The sequence below is a fragment of the Taeniopygia guttata genome, chromosome 8 (genome assembly GCF_048771995.1).
Source record: "Taeniopygia guttata chromosome 8, bTaeGut7.mat, whole genome shotgun sequence".
In the NCBI taxonomy this organism is placed as follows: Eukaryota; Metazoa; Chordata; class Aves; order Passeriformes; family Estrildidae; genus Taeniopygia; species Taeniopygia guttata.
In genome coordinates, this window is record NC_133033.1 from 21091611 (window position 1) to 21115325 (window position 23715).

General features: G+C 36.9%; 1 protein-coding gene across 4 annotated transcripts in view; it reads right to left on the bottom strand.

The window, feature by feature from the left end:
- Positions 1-23715, bottom strand: part of CAMSAP2 (calmodulin regulated spectrin associated protein family member 2) — an 81435-nt gene that overhangs the window by 42197 nt on the left and 15523 nt on the right. The gene's annotated exons all lie outside the window — the stretch shown is intronic.

The following is a 23715-nucleotide window of genomic DNA, read 5'->3' on the forward strand; positions in this document are numbered from 1 at the left end:
TAGTTATTTTATGCAAATGTAAGATAGGTGCCACAGCTATAGGTACTCAACTAGGTTTAAAATAATATATCTTCTGAATAAAAGAGGAGGTACATTTCTTCTGGTGTTCTATATTGAAAGACAATGGTTATTTTACAGTTTGTAATAGTTCAAAACAAGCAAAGAATCCTCCCCCAACCCAATAACAAAAAGAAGAGGATAACAAGGATTTACATTAGATTCTTGTGACGGAATAATAAAATGATGGTGGCTTTTAGAGGCAGTGCCTACAGCTAAACACATTTCCTTCTGCTTCATGATAAGAAAAACAGAAACAGCTTTCTAAGAATTAAGCAAGATTTCCCGTGGATCAGAACAATTTCCAAAGACAGTATTTTTAAAACACTGTCTTTAAACACAGCTCACAATGCAAACAAAGATCCTCAACACTTGTTAACACCACCACTTCAATACTATATAAAATATTCATATAAACATCTCAGAAGGTAGCTGTAACAGCCATGGTAACAGCAATGAACAACATGAGTCACACAGCAATATGCTATCTAATCATCCCAGTTAAGGTAGTTCATGCACATCATTTATTCCAGAATTCCCAGCAGGAAAAAGAACAGATCCAGACTATGTGCTGCTCTTAGTGTTTGTGTCATCAATGAAAGTGATCATGCTGACCTCAGAAGCAGGCAGCAGCACTTGCTGCTTTTCTGAAAGCAGTTAAATTGCTTTGTTTCACAAAAAAGGTAAACTACATTTATAAGACATTCACAAAACTGAAGCTGCCAGCCAACCTTCCTGGGCCAAGCTTGGACCCTGGGTATGGCCTGAGAGCCCTGTCTGCCACAGAGTCCAACTCTGCTCCCAGCAGCAGCAGCAGCACAGGTGGGCAAGGAATCAGCACCTCCTCACTGCTGCCACCACTGGACTCAGTGCCTTAGGAGCTTATCTACAGGCCTTTATGGACAAACACTGACACAAGCTCCTAGGTGAATGAAGGAAGGTGCTGGGTAGCTGAATCTTGCCACTCAAAGTATTTCAGAAGGGAAAGGGTATTGCCTGTGTGCAGCCTCATGAGGGGCCAGCAGCCCAGTGTGCAGTGCAGCAATGCTCTACAGGGATGCACAAGCTGCTCCTCTGCTGGCCCAGCAGTGCAGTGCAGTGCAGTGGGAGGTCCAAACCAAGTATCACACAAACTGTGAGTACAGCCCTCCAAATCCTTGTGGGGGATTGCAGAGCCTGGGACAGCCATACAAATCCATGCAACTCTGGTAGGAGTTCCCAGAAGATTGGAGAAAGGTAGTTTAGCACGTGTAACACACAGCAAAGAAGGGAAGATTTGGATCATCTCTGACACCTGTGACCACTGCTCTAATAATCCTTCCTTGCTACATGCTGCCTAGTCTGAATAGCACCTGGGTTAAAATCTTGTGTTATTTTCAGACTGTTTTCAGAATCTCCCCCCAAAAATAAAAAGGAGACATTAAAGCATCAAGGAAATACTGGATTTGCTTTTTAAGAGGAGGTAGTGCACAAAAATGTGTTTTCCAGCCAGACATAAGGGTGGCTTCACGGAGAACGCTACTGCTAGGAGTCATTGTGACTGATCTAGGACTGTTCACACTGCCTGCTGCACAAGGGGATTCTTTCCACCCTTTATTCCCTGCTTGTGTGAAGGACACTGCCTTCCATGTGAGGTCAGACAACCAAGGAAGCTCCCAGAGGTGTGAAAGCAGCATCCTCTTGCCCAGCTGTTGATCCATGAGTAGTGCCCTGGCTACTACACCTGTGTTCCGAGACCAGCCTGCAAGAAAACCTACCACTGAACTCCCAGAGGGAATTTAGCAGCCTTCACCTCCCATGCTGGATCATCAGCTGCTCAGGAAAACACCTACAAAGGGGATTGCCAGTGGAGAGAGAAAGCCACTGAAGTGTTGCTAGAACTAACAATATGCTCAATACATTATAAATATATTATAAAAAGTAAATTATTTACAGTTAGTTAACTGAGGCTCATTTTCAATGCTTCTGGCAAATCATTAATGAAGTGCAAACTACTTAAACAAACAGAGGGAAGAATGACCTTAGATAATAATTTGTACTATCAAAACTAAGTGTAATAAACTTTTACCTACACTGTCTAGATCCATGTCAGAATTTGTGACACAATTTCATACAAGCAATCAAATATAAGCATCTTCAGTCTCAAAAGTGACTCCAAGGTATTTTCTTTATAATCCAGGAAGGACAATCAGAAGACTTTTAAAAAACAGTAAATAATAAAAAGAAGAATGAATATTATCCTGAGAAACAAACAACAAATTGCCACTTTTTCTTAGCTAGCAAAAATCAAACTTTTGATTTTATTAATAGTTTCTTTACTAATGAAAATACTTAAAACTAGTTACATATATGGATTTATTCCCTTAGAAAACTGCAAGTAATGAAATAAACATACAGGATAACTTTTATCTAAAATAGCTGTTTGTTTAGTTTGGTTTGTTTTCTGGGTTTTTTTAAAAGGAGTTACAAAAAGAATGAGTAAACTATTTAATTGCACATACAGCCCTACTGGTTTTCTTCCATTTATTTTGGGAAGAGCACACAAACTGTGCTCTTTTACATGTCTTCATTCACTGTGCTTAATAAGAAACAGTAAACTGAAAACTGCCTTAAAAAATAGCATCCTACTCTTCCAAATACAGGTTTTGTCAGCATAACTGCTAAAGTTCTCTAAAAAACCCCAACTTTTAAGAAATTCTGTTGATAGCAATTTTTTTTTTTTTTTTGCCTCTCTCACTGAGCAGCATATTTTAGGTACAGCTAAAAAAATTAGGTACTCCCTAAAAAGAAGGAGAGCTCACTTTTGCTAGTCAGATCCACATTTATGAGTGAATTATGCAAGGAAGCAACATTTCATATCTGAGGGAGAACCAGAAACCACTTTGAGCTGGGCAGAAACCAGGATCATCTGCTCTGGACAAACCTGGACACAATGCCTGAAAGAAGTGCCCAGGAGCAGCTGACAACTGGGATGAAGACAGTACATTAAATTTTGGTATTTCCTCTGAGGTGGCACCATTCAGATACACAGCTTAAAAACCCAGGCAGGATTTTCATGCTGTCACATACCTCCCACATCCAGAATTGCAGCAAGGCATAAATAAAGAAGTACAATTCCAAAAAAAGAAAAATAATTTTAGAGGAATAGTTTTAAAACTCCCCACACAGTAACATAAAGTTATACAAAACCATTAGAGAAATTTATTTTTAAAAAGTCAAGATCAACACAGCAGCAGTGAAGAACACAGGAAATAATACACTTTTCTCATAAGTGTTATGTAGAGATTTGGTTTAAGCCAATTCTAAAAACTGTTTTTTCCTTTATTGCTTCATTACAATGGTGCAAAGTAATAAAGCTTTAAATATAACACAAAAATATAGTAAAAAATACAAAATGCTAGATTCTTAGAAGTATTTTATTTTCTAAGACACAAATGTGCTTTTGTCTTCCCCAGCTACAGCCTGCAAAGTACACAAGAGTTTTAACTTACTAATCTTAAATATCTCATGTAATTACTGGTTAGTTTCTGCCCTGTAATGTAGGTTCCACAGCTTTTCATTCTACTGCTAAATAGTGCAATAAGAAGCTTACTGAACTGCAGAAGAAAAATTATTCTAAGCATGGCTGCTAATGCTTTCCTGTCTGCCTAACATTTGATTAGAGAGCTTTCTTCACCTCCATTGAAGAACTGAAAACAACTTCATTAAAAACTGCACTAAGCAAAAGGGGTATATGATACTGTACACACAGATATTTACGGATAAATAGCACAAATTACAGACAGTTCCTACATTCTTACCTGCTAGTAAGGATATTTCTTATATTCCATTAAATGATATTCAGGTCAGGAGTTCCCTTTTGAACTCCCTCTTTAGAAAAAAACATAGACAAATCCACTACAGTATTGGAAGAAAGGGGAAGAAAGAAAACTGAGGATATAATAGTTACCTTCAAGCTAAACAGAAATAAATATTTAATTCAATCTTTCCTGGAGATTTTTCTTGTAATAAAAGTCCCCTAAACTCACTATGCTTTGGAGAAGAGATTTGATCTTTGACAGACCAGCTTTTGTAAATAGAAATATGTATTGCACAACAAATACATATATTTCTAGCTAAATTCACTAGAGATTTTGCCTCAACTGGATCAGGCACTTGAGCAAAGAACAAAAAAGATCAGCTCTCTACACTTAGCTGGGAGAATTTTTATATCTCCCTTGCATCAGTAGTTAGCATGTAACCAACTTCTGCCTTCTGAAGACAGAGGTTTGGATCCTTCTGTCTTCTGAAGACAGAGGTACTTTTCACACTCCAGTAAAAAGAGCCAGTAATTCCAGTGGCTTGATGAAAATTACCCTTAGTATCAAGAATATAGATGGAATAATCACTGTAGGACACACACTTTAGGAAAAAAGGTAAAACTAGAGTTGCTCATACCCATGGTAAAAGAGAGTAACAGCAGGTGAGTATGTACTTAAATATACAGGAAAGCTGCGGAAGAGCACAGCGAGGGTCTCCTTACATACCACTCTAACCCACATCTGTGCACCCAGCTTCCTTGCAGGTTCTGTGAACAGCAGTTTGAGGAGGCTGGCTAGGTTAAGCCTCCAGGCCCCTTTCCCAGAGACCCTTCCCCAGATAATCCAAGTCTCAAATAAATCTGCTAGCATAGGAGGATATCATCTAAAGTGTAAGTCTCAATTAAAAATTGCAGAATTCCAGCTCAGGGAAAGTATAGGCCAATGCTTAAATATTGCAGGAGGTGAGGAAAGAATTAATGAGCAGAGCCAATAACTCTAGGTGATAACTCTATTAAAAACTATTGCTTCATTTGACCCTTATTTACAGCAAAATGAAGACAATTTTGATACTACAAAGGAAACTAGTTCTAAACTATTTCAACCAACAAAATTGAGCAGTCTGAAGTAGTTAATTCTGCTCTGATGATTTTTGGATGCAATTCTTCTCTAGCCTCACACAGTACTTATGCTTAGCACAATCTTAAAATAAGCCCAGCTGTCTAGTTAGTCTTGTCCTGCAAGGGAATGATCACGCTGAATTACCTCCTTGCTGCATTGCCACGAAGAACAAGGGCTTGACTCTCACAGGATGCTTACTCAGCAAGAAAGGCATTACTGAGTCATACTAAGCACCTTGAGAGAGGTTCTGCAACACAGAAGGAATAGTTTTTTATAGCCTTCTCTATTTGGTTAACTTTAAATTTAGTAACCTATTATATGAATATAAATATTCAGAAATCATTGTTGGGCTGACTATACATATCTGACACAGGAAACATAATTCACTTCTATAAAAAGGATTTCTCAGGTACAGATACTGGCTGTGTTAAGCATTTTGATAGTAATTATAAGCTTGACCTAAGGTTTCCTCATTATGCTCATTAGGGAGCTTCATAATTTGATCTACTAACACAATCCTAACTAAATATCTAACAGAGATTCCCAGATTTTCTGGATGACATAATCAAGAGAGACTTTGATCTACTCCAGGACATAGTGAAACAAAATGCCTGCACAACACACACTGGAATCAAGAACCAGCAAATAGTGTTCATCACATTATTTGAATTTTGACTTACTTTATAGTTTCACACAACCTACTTTGAATTTTTTACATATACTTACCAATTGCAAGGTGCCTGTTCTTATTACTGGGAGAATCGAGCGCCTAATGCTAAAAACCAAAAAGGCACTTCAGTGTCTTTATACTAAGCACCCCAAGTTTCAAAGATAAATATTGGTAGTTAGATAGTTTAAACTAAAGTAAGAAAGTAATACAGGATGACTGGTAAGACAGTTATACACATTTCAACAAGCAAATAGCAAGAGCCTCAAATTTCCCAAAGGACTTTGTTTTGGCAGATAATTCAGGATTTTCCTAGAACATATTGTCAAATCCTGTCCAGATAAAACAACTCAAAAAACTCTTACAAAAATTACCTATGTGCATTGTCTCCTTGCTCATATGTGGGTTCAAACCAAGAACAAGCGGCAATTGTATTAAGTATAATCTGAATTTTTTATTATCACAACAAGCTCCACTACTCTTTGAAGAACACAGGAGTGGGGAAAAGAAAAACAAGGCTTTTTCTTATCCATATATCAAAAAAAGGTAGTTCCCTCTGCCTGACTCACTCATACCTGCATAGGAATGACATTAAAACCACCAGTTTAACTTCTCTGGCAGCTCAGCTAACACCTGCAGAGGCAGTTATCACCAGGAAGTATCAAAGCATATTCACCTCAGAACGTCTGCTGAAGGAACCCAGCCTTAGGAGTGCTGGAAAACTACCACTTTCTCATGGACAAGCAGGAGAGTGGCAAGACAAGGCAGATATCTGCAGAATTTGGGGTGAAGTTGGGTTACATACTTCTATACAACAGAAGTACATAAGAGGGGAAGTTCGGCAAAGAGAAAAAGAGGCAGAGATCCCAAAATAAAAAGTGTGTGTGGGCTGAGGTATTAATCCATGGAGATGAGACTGGAAAAGGAAACAGGGATGTCTTCTCTAGTGGATGAAGACTGTCACTGAGCCTCAGCATCCTGCAAGCCCCACTGACAAAGCCTCCCTGAGCCATGGCTCAGTCTGGGGTCAGAGCAAGCTACTTCTGAAACTTTGGAGCACACACTTCTAGTTCATCTGTTTGATAGTTAAATATTGACAGCCAGTTCTGAACAGCAGTGTTTTTAGCCCAAGTAACTGGTATCACATGCTTTCTGACTTACCTGCATTTCAGTTTTGCTTTTACTTTTAGATCAAACTAGGTAATTACTCACATCATTTATCTCACAATCCTTAAAAGGTTTAAGGACTTGAATGAATGTAAAATGCTCATTTGAAAAAAGGCATGCAATCAACTTGATATTATAATAGCAATTTACTAAAAAACCACCTAAAGTAATACAGAGCATGATATTTCTCGTAATTCTCAACATTTAACAAATCTACAGCCTTGGCTTCTGATAACTGAATTGCAATAATGAACTTGTCTGCATATAGTACTAATGATGCTTTATTTGCAGTGATGAATAGTACAATATACTGGTTTGATCAATTAATCTGTTTCAGAAACTGAACTCTCAATATCCTAATATTTGTAAAAAATGTAAACAAAAATGACTGCTATTTTGCAAGAGAGGAGATGAAGTCATCTGTGGCTCTTTCCCTCATTTCTCAAACTAAATGAGGATCAAAGTAGGGACAAATTATCAATGGAGATCTCCAACTGAATCCCACACAGTTCTGGGACTGGCCTTCCAGGGTATGTTTTTAACAATCTACTCAGTTTCCTCAGGAAATGTGCCTCCCAGCTGGAACTTGTGTGAGACACTCGTCACAATATAAAACTGGAAATACAGACTTAAATTCTCCAGGAAGGCATTTTATGAACAAATTTAGTTATAAACAAGATATTTGGAGAGTTTAGTTGCAAAAACCATCTTTGTTTTTGAGAGTTACCATCCTTCTTGGTCCAAATTTGTATTTTTACAATGTATGGAGGAAATGTGTATTATTCAGCACCTTAGATACAGAAAAAAAAAGTAGCATTGAAGCTAAGGCCTCTGACATGTAAGCATCAAAGACCTAGAGACAGCTTCATTCTGTCACATGTCAAATACCACCATATTTTTACAAAAGTGCTGCTGAAGAACCTCTGAAGAGCTTCTGTGGTTTTTGTTAAATTGCTGATGCACAAAAATATTTTAAACATGAGAATCTTTGTCAGTTAATCTAGCAAAATATTGGCTTAAGAAATCAAGACATGTATATTCACTTCAACATGCTATCTTCAAAAAGAAGAAAACTAGTTTCAATTTTTACATGAGAACATAATATGAAATCTTCCTGCATGTGCATATGAACAGGCTCCGGATAATTTCCTTGCTATTTCTTTATTAACCATACAAGGGCAAAAAAATGAGGTCATTACATTCATGACTGTAATGGCAATTACATTAAGGATAGGAGTTATTTGACCTTTTTTTCAATGGTTTTTAGGAATACCACATTTATAGACCATAACACAGCAAGTAAGACATGAGAGGGAAATTAACCCAGACAACAGCCAAGGTCAAAATAAATTTCCTAGTCTCTTACTTTAAATGAACTCTATCAGTAGTGTTGAATAATTAAAACAGACACATAAAATTATACTGATCACAAGAAATCTGTTTCTCTATGGCTGTTAATGTAGTAAAACCTTGCAAGTGACAAGCTACTGACTAATAGCATTACTAAATTAGACAGCTGACCAACATTTTTTCATCTACTTCTTAAAGGATTAGGACAGGCCAGCCACAACAGTGGCTGCTAAACACAGATATGGCCCACAGTGATGTTATAGCAGAAGTAGGAAAGGTACTTCACGGTTGTTTCAATAGACATATTCAAAAGCGTTTCCACTTGTTTGGTTAATATGGATTAAACACCAAACTTTTGGACAGATCTTGAACCTCTGAAGTAGAGTATGGGTTCTTCAGAGAAAGACTTACATATGCACACACAGGCATAAAACAATTGCTTTACTGTAAACCTTAAGATCTGTTTTCTCATCGTTCAAAGCAACTGTACTAAGGAATACACTTTATTCTTAAGAAAGAGCAATCTGCATGCCCTCATAGAGATCATGCTGTACCAATAATCCTTTTTAATAGAGTACTTGGACACGAGGATGTCCACTTCATCTATTGCAGCAGATTTTTGCAGGACATCTGGCAGTAGTCTCTATCACCATAAGCTTTGCTAAGCACAGGGTCATACCCAGGTTACCCAGGCTCTGTCTGAATCAGGAACTGCTGCAGACCAACAGGAGCAGATTGGTCCCCAGGAAAGTTTTGTGCTGAGGACAGGATACCTACAAGAAAGACTACAGTTGCCAGTTATCACTCTACTTAAAAAAAAAAATCTGGAATTCAAGCAGGATACTAATAAAGCAGTGGACTGTCTATCAGCATTTCACAAAAATGGGAAGGTTGATGACATAGTAACTAAAGCTTTTCTTGAAAGCTACTTTGGTAAAGGCATGAAAAGTGGTTATCGATATGATACCATCTTCATGAGGTACAATTTCTTACAGAAAACTTTCTTTCAAAAAATTAAATGGGAAATTAGCTTGCAGCCTATGCAGAGAAAATATTAAAATGCTTTATCCAAAGGATTAAGATAGAACAGGAGACCACTGTGAACTAGAGGCTACTTCTTAGTTAACTGGCGAGCAAGGTAAAACAGTGCCTATTCTCATCCTTCACAAGTATCTGTTTGTGAACCAGCACCTTTCAAGGCATGGAAATTAATTGGAAAGTCTCCTTCCTCCACCTCTCTTTGGTAATGAAATAACTGCCAGTTTGTAAGTCTTTTTAAAGATTAAAACAATAAACCACACAATCTTGTTCTCATTCCTCATGCATTTTTTGTTTATAATGTTATTATTCCAGGACGTGTTGCATAATTACTAGCTCTTGAAACAGTGAAGTCGGCTGCAGCAGTAACCTAGTCACATTGTAGTAAACAACCATTTTCTTAGGCAAAAATATCCCTCTCCCTGTTCTCCCCAACTAAGGCAAACTGAGTAAAAGAGCACGGTGATAAATGAAACAAAACAGAGAAACCATCTGAAAAGAAAATCACAAGGCAGAAATTTCTAACTCCTATCCTTTTATTTCCCAAATCATTACTTAAGATGGCAATAACTAGATTCTAAGTATTTTCTTTGTTTACAAGAACACCAATAAATATCAACATCTTATGCTACAAGCATAAGATGTGTCATTGCAGTCTGTCCAGAAACCACACAAGCCCTTCACAAGATGAAATCTTTCCTCTGGCAAAAGCAGTGAGCCCCATACATGAACCTCACCTTGTTAATGGAAAGAAGAGGGAAGATGAATGGAGGGAAGGAGCTGGGAAGTATTTTATAGCTGTCCTTAAACAATGGATTCAGAGACCACAAGCAGTAAACATGAATAGTACCCGAAGTGCCATGCAAGGATCAGTGAAGGCCCTGAGCAAGGTTCTAGCAGTTCCATTGACTCTCAGCATTGTTTCACCAGCTAAAAGTGTAAAACCAAAGAACGAAAATTTCTGCTGGGCAGTTTGGCTATGGAACATTTGGAGGAACTAAAGACAGGGTTTTTTTTCTTTTTATGAGGTGGAAAAGAAGCTGGTATAAGCACTGAGGAATGACATCAAGCCAGGCCAAAATCTCTGGAGAGGTACTGCTGCAAGGACTTAATTGATGGGTTTTTTGATTGGAGTGAGTAAAGCAAAGAAAAGTAGAAATTGTTGTTTTCCATTTTTTTCTTAATTTCTAAATGCCTTATTTTGCTCTGTGTTTCATGTCTGTGGTTTGTTTGGGTTTTTTCCAAACCTCTTTCTCATTAAAATTAGAAATTGCCTGACATCTGTTCTTTCTTTTCAAGCATCCAAACTCTGAAATCCCATAATCCGTAAATGGGAAAGGGCGATTACTAAGAAACTTGGCTGAACTACATGCGAGACACATTATGGGACATTTCAGCAATCAATTTAAAGTCACTGGTTTCAAGTGTGTTATTTCAGAATTGCAGGCAGTATCTGTAACTTATGTTACCTAAAATACCAAAAGGAAAAATTTATCAAACATAAAAAGCTGGCTGTCTGCATAGACAAGTCAATCTGAAGTATTTGAAAAAGAAAAAAATACTGTGATAGAACAAGATGGAATGGGCACTCCTAGAAAAGCTAGCATGCAGTTTTCACTGAAAAAGAAATATCACAGGACATATATTATTGGTCACAGCTAACAGGCAGGATATATATTTCAGCATCTACCTGATCATCCAGACATATGACAAGCCCAAATCAGTAAGCAATTCTGCCAACAAAATTTCTTACAGTACACATTACAGGTGCAGAACTTTATCTTAAACATGAAAATTTGTCAATGTTTTAAAATGCACTTCAAAACATAGTTTAGATAATTTAGAGTTTGCTTAGAAATAGTAATTATTCATACTTAGACACAGAACAGTTGCTATTTTCAGATGTATTACTTCCCAATTATGATTATTTCAAGTTCTGTGCTGGATACATATGGATACACATCAAGCATGACTAGAGGTACTATAAAGGTCCAAGAATGAACCCAGGCTAGAGGAATGCCAAGCCTACAGGAGAATGTACACGTGGTTTCTCCCTGAACAGACGGCTCTGTGATATTTTAGCTTCCAGTAAATAATGTGTACTCTGTGTATATAATGCAGCTACAGTGGATATATTGATTTAATTCATTATTTTATTACCCATGACAGACTAAAGATGTGGGTATAGACCTGGGGTATCTCATGAATGAAGAACTACTTCACAATCTTATAGTTATTCATGGAGAACAATCACACATGCACCTTTAATCCTCACTTAAATAAAAGTTTCACTTCAGAAAGACAATTTTATATGTTCACATTGCCGTAAAGAAAAAGGACAAATACAAAAACTATTAGGATAAACAGTTACGAATATTCACATTAGTACCCATGCTTGTCTGGAACTCTTCCCATTCATCCTCTTTGCACTTGGATGCAAAACAAATACTAGCCATCAAAGAGTGTATGGTGTAATACTTGCTACATCGTTTGGATAGTTCAAAAGGCATTATCAAATCCAAACCAAAGTAAATGTTTAATAAAAGTTACCCATACCAGTAAAAAAAAAAAAAAAAAAAAAACCAAGACAAAACAAAATCAGTTTTGCATGACCAAAGAAGCACAGAGAGGATTAACCAGAGCAGCTACTACAGACAAGAGGAACATGAACATCCCTCACTCCTGTTGTTTCATTACAGCCTGCAACTCCCCTGTGTCATGCAGGGATGAGCAGCCACCCAGCAGCAAAGGCTCCCAGCTCCATCCCTCAGCCGCAGCCCAGACAGGCCCCAGCAGGGAGCCCTGGCAAGAGAGGGCTCAGACCCCCATGCCCAGAGCCACACTGACCTACCTGAAAGCTACAACGATGAAATGCTGCAAAATAAAGAAAAGGCATGGTAATGGTAATTCTTCAAACCTTTTACTTGGGTACTCTTTAAAATACTTCTATCATTGATTAACATGACCTTTGCAATGACTTTTGAATTAATCCCTAACTGACTATACTGGGATTTTCTTTACATAAACTAAAGAATCTTTTGAAAATGCATGCTTTATCAATGACTGACTATAAAAATTATTTTGAATGTGGTCTTCATCTGAACTCTACATTCTGAAGTGTCTTATTTCCCTTCTTGTAGATCTGGCTCAGTAACTCTCATGTTTGTTTACATATACACATTTACATACCAGTATGTCTATAGGAATGACATGTCAGAGTAGCTTTGAATACCCACAGCAAATGATGTTTGCAACAGGCCTTAATGAGAATGGATCAGTCATTCAAACAGCATTATCCCTCTGAGATATGAACAAGACAGGTTGCCACATTTAAAGGCTAACATCCTGCTTTTGCCATAGTTCCAAGACTGCAAATGAAGATGCCACTTTGGCTTTTCCTAGCTTTCCAGTATTTGGCACCGCCAGTAATTTTTTAAAACTTTTTTTTCCATGCACAGTTAAATATATAAATAATATCCTCAATTCCATTTTTATAGATACTAATACTGATATTAAAAATTTATTTTTTAAACGGATCAGTTGTATAGAAAAAACAACCATTACAAACACTAGCCATTTGCTTAATAAGTCCTGTTCAGCTCTTTATATTTTATGTATATATATTATGACCTTTTTATTCCCCTGTTGCCCTGACCCAACATTAAAAGTTGCTGTTACATCCTGGTGTTTCAACAAGACACTTGTAGAAAAAAGTTAAAATCTCTTCTAATTACTAATAAACAATGTACTGTCTAGTACTGAATGCATTTATATTTGCAAATATAATGCTATATACTTATGATAAAACATGCTGCTTGGTGAGATAAAGACAAACAATTCTTTCACATAAGTAAATAATTAATACATACATATATAGACCTGAGTCTTCTCACTCAGCCTCCACATTTTATCCTGCATTTGATTAATTTAATAAACATTTCACTGAAATAGTAAGCAGCCATACCTAAAGCACTATGTATTACATTCTGACATTCATGACAGGAGAATACAAGTGACCCACCAAGCTTTCCAATTTCACCTCAAACCCTCATTCATCTTTCAATATACTTATATATGTTCAAACTCCTTATGCAAATGCAATTAATTGCATCCTCTAAAAAGGCATCTGAAATATGTAAAAGAGTGCAAAAACAGTTTCTGTAAATATAAGCCTACTGTAACATGCTTTTTCACAGCAGCAAGTACAGAAGGTCAATAATATAAAAAGTTCAATTAAAAGTTCAATTATTATTCCCATACTTTTCTTCAGGATTTTCCTGCTCCAATATCAATCCATTATTTTGCTCCCAGAAATTATGACAAAAGTAGGAGATAATGGCATATCTAGTTGCCAACAAACTAACAGTGTATTATTTTAATCTGTAAAGCACCATATATTCTGATGCTGTTGCAAAAAGCAGAGGAGGAGTGGTGGGAGTTACACAATGGGAGAAAAAAAAATTATCCCCATTCTGGAAGAAGATATTCCCAGCAATAAGGCTTTATGACATCATGCCTACACACAGATCTGGAAGTCTCTTCTTTATTGGGATTGTCACAGATTGATGATGTTCTTTTGACAGAATAACAGAAGCACTTTGGGGAAACACCTTCAAGCACTTGGCTGTGATTATCTTTTAGTAACAAGAAGGTGAAGAGTGGAAAAAAGTTGAAGTTACTCTGTATCAGCAATGCTTCGAGAATTGATGAACTGTGAGCTCCAGTCTCTGGAGAAACTTCCTCTCTCACCCAGCCATCACACTAAGTCCCCTTGAAGATCCAGCTCCCCTCCTAAACCCTCTTATCTCTCATATTTTTTTTCCTCAGACCTACATCCTGAAGGCCTCCTTGAACTATTCTCAGTATGTGCTGGCTCAGGAAGGAAGCTCATCAGAGTCCACAGCTATTTGGTTGGCACTTCAGCCTTCCCTTTGGCAAAGGAGTGAATTTGGCTCACTCTCCTCTAGTTCAGCAGCTATCTCCAATATGCTTGTAAGAACTTGTACAAGAAAGAATTTGTAAAATAAATAACCAGTAGAAGAGAGATATAGGCCATCCCTAAGCAGAACAAAAGACAAAATCAAAACGACATTGAACTAGGATTAAATATGCAAATTCAGATCATATTTTAAATTCTTTTCAAAGAAGTTTTGGGAAAGGTACAGAAGCAACACAAAGAATGAAAAATCAGCAGTATATGCCATCAGGAAAACTAAAATGACAAATTAGACAGTGGCTGTACTGGAGAAATGGTAGGTATTTTTCCAGATAAAATAACTGCCAGGAAAAAGCACAACCCACCATTTAGAAGACTATGATTTGGACAAGACAACAAAAGTGACAATATGGTCAAAATAGAATATATTTTATAATAATATGAAAGCAGTCTTGCGTGATTTATCCTTATTTTAGTCATCAAGATGGCAGCTTATATTAATTAAAAGTGAATATGAACGAAACCTTCTCCATACAGGGAAAAAGTGATGTAAGTGGCAGGAGAGACATGCAGTTATATCACTAAACACCTTTTTAAACCACTTAAGTCCTGACAGGCTTTTGTGCTGCCATGCAAGGTTTCAGCCTTAAAAAGCCAGCTTGTAGCTCCCTTCTTTGATGACTGAGGACAGGGTGGGAAATACTGGCCTATAGAGAAATATCTCAATTTTGTTAGGAGTTAACATACTGACCTGCAAGCTGATACTAGTCATGTATTTCCCTTTTTAAAAAGAGAGTTCTAATTCAGCCTTCTAGATAGTCTTTGGATTATCTGCAAGTCTGCCAATTTCATGCTTAACCTAAATCTTCATCTCAGTCTGGAGCAAACAGGGGGAAAATGCCATGTTTTTAACACTACAAAAGGATTAAAGAGTAGTCTGTACACACTGAGCTATTCTTCCAATAAGTCTAAGGACACTGGGAACATTGCAAAAGATTAGAAGACACAAAACAATGGATTTTTTTTTTTTGAGAGTCAACAGACAGTACAAATAATTTTAATGCCCCAAATCCTCCTTCTGATCTCATGTAAAATAATTTCAGAGTCAACAAGCAGTTTGATTTATGTATGATAAATGAACACATGCCAATTTAAACATGAACTAACAGAATATAAGCCACTCTCTAAATTCAGGTGTATGTAAGTGAAAAGTGTAAGACTTATTACGAGTGTAAGGCATATAACTTGACACTAATACATTCTGATTAAAGAGACTTCGTAATGCTGGATATATTAAACTGATTTATAGTGCAGCCTTGAGCATAGAATCAACAATTAATTGGTGTATTTTTCAAGAAACACCACATGAATGAGTTATCAGCTCACCATCTCTTACTATTTTTACCAGTGGCCTGGAAGGAAAACTCCTCACTGATCAGGGTTAAAGAGAAGGCAAAATTGGTGGGAAAATGATGAATGACAGGAGCAATCAGTTCCCCCTCTAAAGTTGGTAGGGTAAGAAGAAAAATAAGTCCCACAGAAATAGAAGGTCCCACCTTAGCTGAAAAAAGGCAAGCTACAATAATAAGAAAGGTACTGCCTTCTCTAATAGGAAATACAGGAAAGTTTAAAGTTGTTTGAGGAATGGAATTTAAATTAATTGACACTACAGCCATAGATATGATAAAAGCATAAATGTCATTAGATCTTGTTAGAACAAGCAAGGATTCTATTATTCTATTATTCTTCTCCCACAAGCAGTACAAGCCAATAATACTGAGGTACATGTAGCTTTTTACGTAAGTTCTCAGTTCCCAATGCTCTGGGAAAACCAGTTAAGTTATCCCTCAGTGCTTAGAGGCATATGAGTATTTTTGGTTGTTGAAAGTATATAGTACTTTAGGAGGATTGGGGCATTCTCCCCCAAAGCTTTGACATTGATGCATCATACTTTGAGAATCAGGATTTGCTTCACTCCAGCAGTTCTTTGGTAGCATGTATACGCATTTCTTTTTCAACTTCAGTATTACCATGCTATTTACTTCCCAACTGCAGAAGATAAGTGCTCTTTGTATTTCTTCCTGTTGCTAAAGAAAAGCTAAAAACAGGAGTTGGAATAAGTTCATCCTTTGCAATTATCTACCTTATAAGACACATCTTACCATAAAGAATTTATCAACAAAGAAGTTATGAGACTTCCCTGACAAAATTATATATTGAACTACATTAATTTACAATTTTTCTATAGGCAGTCACAACATTATTTTTAACCTCACATACACACAGAGTGAATTCTAAGTACCATTAGATGGTTTGGTTTTGCTTTTAGGAGCAGGGAAGTTAAGAACAGGGGTAAGGAAAAGAAACAAAAAAGTAAAACATTTATAAATGTGGAGGTAATTTTCTTTCCATCGACCTTCTGTCCATTTCATTGTTTCTCTTATGTAATAGGATGTAACCTGGCGGAGTCCTGTAATTCACTTTAAGCTTTTTTTCAGTCCATGCTTCAAAGTGAATTGGCTGTCTTGGCAAAACAATGCCCCAGAAACATACCAGTGGGATTTACACAATTCTGTGTAATAGACCAGGAAGCTTTTGCAAATGTTTATTACCTCACAGAGTGCCCTTAAGAAGGGAAATCAAGTGCAGGGTATTTTCCACCAAAGCCTGTTTCAGCAACATATGGTATAATCAGTTCCAAATTAAACTTCCTATGATGGAGAAGAGAGCCAGAATAAAGTCTCTATTAAACTTTTGCACTGGAGGAGAAACACATAAGTAAAATGCTGGTCAGCAGGCACGAGCTGAGGTAGAGATTGTCACCACCTGAACAGGCAATGTCACTGCAGGACAGGCAGTGACACACACGGGTCACCTGCAGGCTCTTGCTCACAAAAACACCCCACAAGCCATGTGCCCTACAAGCCTTGACAAGGTCACGTGGAATCCTGGGTCCAGTTTCCTACACAACCTGTCAAGAAAGCCAAAAAATGGAAGGTGTTTGGAATGAAGAAAAGGTTTGGGGAACAAAGGGCCTGAGAGACATTACCTGCCCACATGTAAAAGAGCTGCTACAAAAAGGAGGGGAATAAACTGCTTGTGTTCACATAGGCACAGTAGAAATTAAGGAGTTGATGCTACATAATAGGTTTTAGAAAGTCTCCTTTTCCTTAAACTTCCTTCTGATGGTAGGGTTCTTCTGACAGCTGATATGGCAAAATAAAGCCCCCCTTGCCCCAGAATCCCAGGAATTAATTTATAATTTGCAGGTCAGCATCAGTAAAAAGAGGGTGAGGTGGTACAACTTCTGTAACTACACCTTTGAATAAATGCTGTTGACAAACAGGGAGAAAATGTCATCTATCTTTCAACAGCACTTAATTGGCACCTACTGCAGTGGTTTGTTGCCTAAATACCACTTACTGCACTTGACTTCAATATATGAGTATCCTTTAATAATGTAACAGATACATCAGTTACTTATTTAAGAAGTATGCTCCTATATAATGAGATTTCATATTACATACTATATATATTTAATAATTGCATCATGTAAAATTAATCTGATGGCTCACTACAAGCTTACCCAGTATCTACATATTCTCTCTGCTTTTCTTGTAATTTTCTTATTTTAAAGGCCATAATATTTTTAACCTGCCACTTTATGAAACAAAACAGTTAAAAGAATTTCAACACATACTTCACATTGTATATACTTACATGATAAATATTGATTGCTGTCTTCTAAATTGTATTCCAAACACTCAACTTGGATCTTATAAAACCTCTTACCATTTCAGCTTTAGAGGGATGTCACCAGTCTTGACAGCTGACTGATTTGGATCTCTGGCTACTGCTAGATGATTATATAAATTGTGCTAAAGATAACTTTTTCCATTATTCTAAAATCATAAAGCTGCAGGATTTCTCTCTAACATACACTTTACTATTTTTTCCACTGGTCTTAGATTCATGGTTTGAGAAAGCAAAGAAATATACTGGGAGATACCCCTCCTCATGACCTTCTGATACATGGGGGAAAACGGAACATCATCTCCATTTATACTAGATAATCAGTTTCCTACAGAGGATTATTATAGTCAATTTAAAACTTAAACTATTCACCAAGTTATCAGATAACCTTTTAATGTAAATCTTGTTATATTTACATAGGACACATTCTGCTGGATTTTGCTTTGGCGATACATGTCTGCAAGACAAGACAATCTTTCACTTGTTCATATAAACCTACCAGTTCCTATAAACAATGGACATACACGGCTATTTACAGCATTTCTCTAGCCGTCACACAAGAAGAATAGATATACTATGGAGACCTTAAGATATTTTTTTCATTCAAATTTAGGAAAAGAAAATTTCATTATGTTAAATTCCATAGAGTTTGTAAGAACAAAGATTTTGTTATGATACATCTACTGTGATGACAGAGTGTGTTCTCTGCTGATAAAGGTGGGCAGATTGCCAGGATTATGTGTGCAGATTAACAAATGCAGACTCAAAATGTTCTTTTGTACTAGACTGGAGCAGCTGCTGCATTTTGGGGAGTACAAACTGTATTCCTTCAACAGTCAGCATGGTTTTGTCCCCTTGTTGCTGTGTGTATGTACTACACAGAGCTGGTAGTGAAGCTCTCCTTATGTTTACATGACTGACCCACACCTCCTGCTAAAAGCTGCTCACTATTTTCCATAATAGGAAGAAAGCACTGCTCTTCAACTGCCTGCTACAACCATGTAAGATTTTTAGCTTTGTGCTAGCCACTACAAGGGATTTCTCTTCCTTACCATGATTCAAACAAACTGATCAAGAAATTCCTCCTAGGTAGTCTGTAAAACAATTCATAGATACATCTTTTCCTAATAGCTCAGTTAGCGTGCTCCAAAATATACTTAACCCAGTAGAAGTAAGATCATCCCTAAGCATTTATTTAAATAAGCATTTTCACATATTTAAAGAAACAAAGAAAATTCACAGCAGCAAACCAACAGCCAAAAGCCAAACCACACTACATAACAGTGCTATTGAAACAGGAAGAAAATGTTCTTAAACTGTGCTTAACAAAATAGTCCTTCTTTCAAGGTTAATGAAAATACTTCCTGACCTTTTTAGAAAGCATTTTTACATTGTATCTGGCATTCTTTTTGGGCTTAATTCATTACATACTTCTTTCATAATTTACTCCTCCTTTTAACTGATTTTCTTTTTGTGCTTCAGGAGTGGATTTTGGTCTGCTCTCAGGTGGTTGTTTTGGATTTTTTAAATTAAATCACCATTATCACTCCCTTCTTCTCCACCGCTTCCTCCCCCACAGGTTAAAAGAGTCACAAGACAGAATAATAACCAAGAACACAATCAGAAGTTCTTTGATTCAAAACCTGAATTTGTTCAAGGCAAAACAAAAACTATTTTGCAAGGAAGTGAACAAGATAGACAACAGACAGTAGTAATGCACTGCTTTATTTTCTCATGAGAAGCATGAGACTTGACTTTGAGAGATACTACCTTCTCTTGAGGTTCATTTAATTTCCTGTCATTATTCCAAAAGGAGCAGTTTGATTTAGTAGATCATGTATCTTATATGGAAAACATATTGCAATATTCTCTCCTCATTTTAGTAAAAGATTAAATGTAGTTATGACAATTTTACATTAGACTAAGCATGATGTGCTGCAATTTCTAAATATTTCCTACTACATTTAACTGGCAAAGGCCAGTGTAAGGGCAGCTCTGTAAACATGTATTAAATCTGTATTAATCATGGATTTTATGGTGGTTCTGAGAAGGCACTTTCAAGGCAATACAGGCAGCATCGTTTATTCAATAGCTCTGCACAACTGAAATCAACCCTACAAAAATTGTTAAAAAGAACAATCAGATTTAGTTACCTTCTAGGCAAGAATTCTTAATAATACAAGTTAGAAATGCCAGCTATAGTGCTGGAACCCTAAGACCAAAACACTACATCGATTTTTGTAGTGAAATTAAGGATGCTGCATTAAAAAAAAAAAAAAAAGCAAAACTAAAACACACACACAACAACAACTAAAACTAAAGCTAGAGAAATCATAGAAAGCCTTAGAGTTTTTAGCATTAGAGTTGCTGGAAATGACCAGGAAAGCATCCCTCCTTTGTATTCTTTATAGACATAACTTTGGTGTCAGTAGCTTTGCTACCTTCCATGTTAGTTGCCACACTTGGTGTACAAGTTGAGCAGACAGCATTCCATGAAAACCCAAAGAATGTTGCAGAGGCCTTTGTGGTTATCTAAGTCTTCCACAAATTTCTGATACTGATATACAGAAGTACAACAAACCATACTATAACTCATACTGATAACATGCATGTTTTGCACTACTAAATTCTAGACAAACGTAATAGAGAAAACATCCCAAGACACAAAAAAAAGTGTTTTCTACATACAAGAAAAATACAATTAAATACAAGCAGCAAGCAAAACAAAATACCCAGGCTATGAGTCAACAAATATTGCTTGGAAAACAGCTACTAGGACATTAAGTTCTAAGTTAAAATGGTAAGTGCAGAATGAACTCAGTGGAGAGCTGTAGCAGTTCCTGTGGCCCAAGCATGAACTGGCACCCTGTGTGTGAGGGAGCCTGGTACAACATTACTGTGGCAAACTGGTCTTAGTGCAGTGCTGACTGAAGTGGGATGGTGCATTTGACACAGTAAATCCAGCAAAAATAATGGATCCCTATTTTCAAGCAAATGAGAACCTTATGAAGAATGCATGTGAAGAGATGAGACTAGAAATGGCACAAAAAAAATATGGAACCTCTAAAGATTACATTTTCCCAGCCCAAATCCTCAGCAGACTGGTCCTACACAGTGCATCAGACTCGCTGAACTCAGGCTCTATTTCACCACTATATTTGCTTATTATTTTAATCTTCTATGAAACATACTACTATCAAAGATATATCACAAGGTACTTAGAATCTGGTGCTTTAACTAACAAATTATGGTATCTATGGGCTCAAGTCAAATAACTGCAAATTCTTTTTATATGTCTTCATCTAATAACTAATTGACAATAGTATGGAATGGAAACTTGTTGCATCATGCCTAAAACCAGAAAAAAAAATTCTTCAGGGCAGAAACCACATCTTACTTCTTTGTTGTGTGAAGTGCTTAGTACACATCGTGCTGCTTTCCAGACCAGAGTCAGTGGAGCTCTACAGCCTGGAAGTGCAGAGACTGCAGCATGTAGCTGCAAGTAACTGGGTGAGCTGCTGCAGCCCTTCTTCAAGGAGAAACACACCACTGATGAAAGGCACTGTCATTTCCAATGAATGCAGTCTGCCAGGGAGACAAAAAGTCTGGATTGCAGGATGAGTTAACCACTTACTGTCTGTTATCTCATCCAGAAAGAGAGCCAGGTTCTGGCTGTGGGTACCTACACACCTAGCACTATCAATCCCCCAGTCCTCCTGCCTTCCACAGGAGTTTCACTGGCTTGGATTAACTCTGCAATCAGTCCTGCACAGCAGAAAAGCAAAACTGGTGTAAAGGTCTCTGGCCTCACCTCTGCTCTCTCCCCAGGGGATTCACTTCAGTCAGTTGTGCTCCACTCTTGGGAAATGAGTACCCCTTGGCAAGTGGACTACCACAGCTGTGATCCTTGAGCCCAGCTTCCAGGTTACATGCACAAAAAACCTGCATTTGTGCTCCTTGAGACGCCCCCACACTGCAAACCAGGAGAGCAGTAACTGGAAGAAGTACAGGTGTTTGCCTACTAGCTAGCTAATACAGGCACATCTAATTATATCTCAGCTATAGTCCAGATTCACAAACTGCTACAGAGAAACTACTGCCAGACTTCCTCACAAAACATCTTCAAGGAAGAAGGCAATTTGCAGCTAAATGAATATACAACTTGCATGACAGCACGCTACTTTTTATATTTAAACCCCATACACACAAATAACAGCTCAGAATTAAGAAAGTAGCAAGTTTTATTCCTACCAGCTATTATGGACTTACTGTTGGGGTTTTGCAGGAGCCTCTCATTCCCTTTCCATTTTGGCTGAAAATTGTAGAATTTTATGAAGGATTTAGGTGTTACCTGATTAATGATAGTAAATATACATGGGTGTAAGTTTAAAGTTAAACCAGCTCAGCTGGTTGACTTTCTTGCAACACTATTTTTCTGAATTGAGAATTCAACTCTTGATAAAAGTTATGCTTTTCGATTATATTAGGCTTAGCATGGCTTTTATACTTTCCCACACTGAAAATATAAAAAATATTTGTATGGCATATTTTCTTGGATATTTATACACAGGGTATTCACTAACCTTTTCCTAGTCAATAAATTTTATGTAAGAAATAAGTATCTTCAAATGCCTTGCAAGTTAATAACTAATTTTTGTAGTCAGCTGAGAATGTTTTATCAAGATACAATAATAAACTTAGGCAAATAGATTTTTCTGGTGCAAATTTGGTAAAAGTCTGTAATATTACTGTATTACCCCCTAACAACACTGGTTTTAAACAAGTATTCAAGATTTGACATTACTATTCCTCAAGCTAGAAATTCAGATCGTTTTGGCCCTGTCACATTAGGGACAGAAGTCCACTGCTGGGGCAGTTATGCAACTTCAGTTTCCCTGCAAAGTGAACTGAGATGCTGATTTTTTTTATTCCTTTCCCCACATGGCAGAAGTGCATTGCAGGGACTTGAGGGAAGGAAAGCATTCCTTAATTCCTCTCAGAATCTGTTTATTCTTCCCTGCACTTGAAGCAAATTGAGACCATATGAATACCAAGTGACCAGCCTGATTAAATATCAGAATTCTTGTAAAATTATTTGACATGGAAAATAAATTATTTAGTTAATATAAAATTCTTGTTATAATGGAAATATCTGTGTATACGTCTCCTCTGACTTATCCTATATATATCCTCCTCTGACTTATATCCTATATAAGGACAGATACATATGTTTTTAAAACAAAGAGATCCAATGCTTATATGAGAAAAAATATGAAAAAATCCAAATTGTCTTCCTCTTGTGTATCTGACATTTGAACGTTTAAGTCAGTTTGGGTTATGAATTAAATACAAAATTTAAAAAAATACATCAGCATAGAAAAACAAAGTTAAGCTTGACTTGAACAGTGATCTACACATATTATAGCTGAAAGCATTATAAAACTTGCATCATTATCAGAGTCATGCTGAAATCTTATGCTATTTCTGACTTCTATAGCAGGTCAAAATCTCACATTTCCATATGGGGGTGCCTGCTGAAGACAGATATATTTTTTTTATGCAACTGGAACTTCCCACCTGACATAAATATCTCTGCAAATTTTTTTACAAGTTAGCTTCCGTAAACTTTTGAAACATCAGATAATTCCTTTCATACAGAAGTATAATTTCCAGGAGAAAAATACTCTGGTTCTTGGTTCAACACTTTCAATTCCAAGCTCTAGACTATTTCTGCACTATTTGAAGTCTAGCAGAGCAGAGCTAAGACCATACACATTTCAACTAGAAGAGAAATAAAATGCTGTTTGGTTATTTTGCTCCCCTATCAA